Source organism: Salmo salar, chromosome 06 (genome assembly GCF_965601325.2).
Source record: "Salmo salar chromosome 06, fSalSal1, whole genome shotgun sequence".
Classification (NCBI taxonomy): Eukaryota; Metazoa; Chordata; class Actinopteri; order Salmoniformes; family Salmonidae; genus Salmo; species Salmo salar.
In genome coordinates, this window is record NC_138296.1 from 24,094,114 (window position 1) to 24,098,827 (window position 4,714).

The 4,714-nt window shown below is 41.0% G+C and overlaps 1 long non-coding RNA gene across 2 annotated transcripts; it reads right to left on the bottom strand.

Annotated features, from left to right (window-relative positions):
• Nucleotides 1-542: 542 nt before the first annotated feature.
• On the bottom strand, nucleotides 543-4,083 carry LOC145879812 (uncharacterized). 2 transcript variants are annotated; one of them, XR_014392616.1, is made up of 3 exons: nucleotides 3,919-4,083; nucleotides 3,182-3,265; nucleotides 543-1,804 (listed from the first exon to the last, which is right to left on the bottom strand). It is a non-coding gene; the product is annotated as an uncharacterized LOC145879812 (long non-coding RNA). The 2 variants fall into 2 exon arrangements; XR_014392615.1 differs by having other exon boundaries at nucleotides 543-3,265.
• Between the last annotated feature and the right edge of the window lie 631 nt (nucleotides 4,084-4,714).

Consider the following 4,714-nt stretch of genomic DNA (forward strand, 5'->3'; position numbering starts at 1 on the left):
TATTCACAATTCATTCATGATTATCCATCATGTTAGCATCCACATCAATGTAGTGTTTAGAAACATATTCTATTCTTATTACTTACTTATTAAGACAATATCCACAGGTAAAAGTTGGGTATTAATATCATGAATTTGACATCCTATTTATAGGGCTAATGGTAACTAATTCTAAACTTCCAAAGATCCAATCAGCCATGGATGAATGATAGTAAACCTGGCTTCATGTTGAAATGATGGTGTCCTTTGGGCAAATCCGTTGTCAATGTAGCCAACATAATCCCAACCTCACTCTGAATTTACTTTCACATACAGCTTGTGAACAAAAAGTTAGAGGAGTTACTTTAAACAATTCAATGTTATTTAGGGAGTCTACACAAATGAGTATGGAAACTTATCAGTGTCTAAATGTGTTGATGGTAGATAGATGGTAGACTTGTTCTCACTGAAGTGTATTACACGTCAGATACCAGTAGGAGTCCCTGTTCAGGCAGGAATCGTTGGACTGTATACAGTACCAGTCAAAAGTTTGGACACACCTATTCATTCAAGGGTTTTTCTTTATTTTCACTATTTTTTACATTGTAGAATAATAGTGAAGACATCAAAACTATGAAATAACACATATGGAATCATGTTGTAACCAAAAAAGAGTTAAAGAAATCAAAATATATTTTATATTTGAGATTCTTCAAAGTAGCCACCCTTTGCCTTGATGACAGCTTTGCACACTCTTGGCATTCTCTCAACCAGCTTCATGAGGTAGTCACCTGGAATGCATTTCAATTAACAGGTGTGAGTGGGGTCAGAGTGGTAAAATGCCCCTTATGCTTTGTATGCTTTGTATGTCTAGGATGTCTAGGAAGTTGCATGCAAATCCAATCAGTTATTATTACATGTTAGCTTGAAGACCATGCCTTTGTACAGAGATGGAAACTGGTACAAAATGCCAAAAAGGTGGACTGCAAGGCTATGTTAAGTTAAATACATTATTATAGTAAGGGCCTTATAGTAAGTGCCAAATAAAGTAATATGGTTAAAGTTTTTATCTCAAATCAGCTGAAAAACTGACAATTTCAACAACAACAAAACATAAGTGAAATTGTGTACGTTTTACTTGTGGATAAAAAAAACATCTCAAATCAAGACGTAAATGTGTTTGTTTACATCAAATCAAATCAAATCAAATGTATTTATATAGCCCTTCTTACATCAGCTGATATCACAAAGTGCTGTACAGAAACCCAGCCTAAAACCCCAAACAGCAAGCAATGCAGGTGTAGAAGCACGGTGGCTAGGAAAAACTCCCTAGAAAGGCCAAAACCTAGGATGAAACTTAGAGAGGAACCAGGCTATGAGGGGTGGCCAGTCCTCTTCTGGCTGTGCCGGGTGGAGATTATAACAGCACATGGCCTAGATGTTCAAATGTTCATAAATGACCAGCATTGTCAAATAATAATAATCATAGTAGTTGTCGAGGGTGCAACAAGTCAGTAACACAAGAGTAAGTGTCAGTTGGCTTTTTCATAGCCGATCTTTGAGAGTATCTCTACCGCTCCTGCTGTCTCTAGAGAGTTGAAAACAGCAGGTCTGGGACAGGTAGCACGTCCGGTGAATAGGTCAGGGTTCCAGCAGGTCTGGGACAACAGGTCTGGGACAGGTAGCACATCCGGTGAACAGGTCAGGGTTCCATAGCTGCAGGCAGAACAGTTGGAACTGGAGCAGCAGCACGGCCAGGTGAACTGGGGACAGCAAGGAGTCATCAAGCCAGGTAGTCCTGAGGCATGGTCCTAGGGCTCAGGTCCTCCGAGAGAGAGAAAGAAAGAAAGAGAAAGAGAGAATTAGAGAGAGCATATTTAAATTCACACAGGACACCGGAAAAGACAAGAGAAATACTCCAGATGTGACAGACTGACCCTAGCCCCCCGACACATAAACTACTGCAGCATAAATATTGGAGGCTGAGACAGGAGGGGTCAGGAGACACTGTGGCCCCATCTGATGAAACCCCGGACAGGGCCAAACAGGTAGGATATAACCCCACCCACTTTGCCAAAGCACAGCCTCCACACCACTGGAGGGATATCTCCAACCACCAACATACCATCCCGGGACAAGGCCGAGTATAGCCCACAAAGATCTCCGCCACAGCACAGCCCAAGGGGGGGCGCCAACCCAGACAGGAAGACCACGTCAGTGACTCAACCCACTCAAGTGACGCACCCCTCCCAGGGACGGCATGGAAGAACACCAGTAAGCCAATGACATGCCATTTTAAAAACAATGCAGCTATTTTGGGTTAAGACAAAAAACTATGAGTAAGGGCAAACATCATGATAAGCTTACAAGCTGGGTTTGAATAAGACATCTGATTAGAATGGCTGGTTTTATTATAGCTAATACATAACCAAATCATTGATGGATCAGTAGATAAAAGAAATGCATGTCTCTCGTCTGCTGTCATACGCGTAATCACACTCTCTCATCTGATTGTTCATTTCCCACGAACCGCAAGGCGACATCAGTGTTGCCAACAAATTTTCAGGGTAAATTGCTAGAGGCAGGTTGATTTGTTGCTGAAAGTTGCTAAGTGGCGTTGTGATGTCATTGCGTGATAACGTAAATCTGCGTCATTACGTAGGATACACAATAACGTTACTCAAATTGACTGGCCATCTCGGCAAAAAATATGATTTGACATTTGTTCAGGTACAGACTCCCACTCTTTTCTGTACAATTTTGATTGAGACATGTTGATTGATGTTGTAAGTTCTGTTCAAGATCAAACATTCGTGACCAACTATATACATTGGGTTTGGCCAGGGGTGAAAATCTGATATCCACTTTGGAGGGGACAATTACATTAAATTTTCTCAAGAGCAATTCCTGAGGGGGACACCAAAAGTAGTGCTGTAACACATAGCCTACATTGTAATATGGTAAATGTATATTGAGGAACCAAAGAAATAAGGTGTTTGCCGTACTCCTAACTACCGGTACCCAAAACTACACAACTAATCACAACAGCAATACCATTGCCTTTAACAAATCTTAGTTCAGTCACCAGTTTAAGTTGAGAGTGGGGGTATCCATGGCATTTTACAATTATGTTCCTATTTTACAAGTCCAAAAAATTGAGAACCTTTCATAATGTTGCCAAACAAAGACTCAACAAACTTACCTGAGACTCCCTGTCTCTGCCAGTCTGTCGCTGCATATCTGTCCCCAACTCTGCTGTCTGTGTGCCATCTGTTGCCTGCTCTGCCTAATGACATCATTGTGAAACATTTCCATTAGAATTTCATTTCTTTCTTATGAACATTTTATCAACTAGTCTTTGAGATATTAGGCTACTAGGGTTCTTACTATGCGTTTTGGTGTATTGAAAAATACTCTGATGTCCGTCTTTTATTTTTCTGCCATTTTTCTACTTGGCTGGCTGGCTACACACACACACACACACACTCAGTGTGTAGGTTATTTACAGTAGGAGATGGGCTTCTACCATCTTCTATCATTCTATTTGGGCTTCGATCTACAAGGTAGCTAGCAAATGTGAAACGGATTAAAATGACAAGAGTTGACAGCTGTATGAGTTCACCATTTACACAACATATGCTGCAACCTTTTGTAATTTTAATAGTTTGTTTCAAATTGGCTGGCTTCCAACAATAGCTGAATTTGCAAAGCTAGCGAGCACCAATTCAGTTTCAGTGGTGTTTGCTATAATCTTTGCTACCCGGGTTAAATAAAGGTGAAATAAAATAAATAAATAAAAGTTCCCTTGCGACAATTTAGCTTTTGCAACGAGACCATTAAATATATTTAAGACAATGGTAGAAGAGAGTGTAGTTCTGTTCAGTTTGGACTTGAGTTTATCGCTAACCTTATCACAGGGACTTTGAAGCACTAACTTACATCATCTGCATGCTGATTCCATCTTTGACGACGCCACATAAATGGAATAGGTACTAGCTAGCTTAATAGTTAATATTTGCGCGCTAGCTCTGCATATTCAGCTAGTGTGTGTGTGCGCGATTGACTGGATGAACCTCACGGCAGTTACGTGCAAACTAAGGAACTGGCAGTGGATCACACCATTGTGAGGCAAAGGGTGGGGAGGTCGCAATCTTTTGAAACTTAAAAACGCGCTATTAAGTGTCTATAATCAGCACAATTGCTTTCATTGCGTATTGTTAATATTATTTAAATTACATAGTTATGTTTCAGTGATATTGGGGGGGACAAATCATATTTTTCCCAGGATGGGGGGGTCGTGTCCCCCCTGTCCCCCCCCGGGATTTCCGCCCCTGGATTTGGCTCGTCGAACCCGTACTACTGCTGCTGCAGTCAGCCAACAATGATTTGCAATTTACTGAAATTGCTGCTGGCCTTCTGCAGACGTCACTCACAATGCACTTTTGCAGCCAGGCACGTGTGTTGTGACTGAGTGTGTGACAGAGAAAATTGTTTGTGTGTCATTTAGAGTTTCAAATACATTTTTAAAAGTAGCTACATTTGTTGCCAGGTGCTGTTTCAAATAAAATTTGCCAGGGTAGTCTGAAAAGTTGCTAAATGTAGCAACAAAATTGCTAAAGCGGCATTTGCGTCATCACACCCTCTCATCGGATTGGTCGATACTTGCGAATTCTTAGTCAGCATAATCCCTCATCTGATTGGTCGTGTAGGCTGCCCGTCTGACACTTTGGGATAT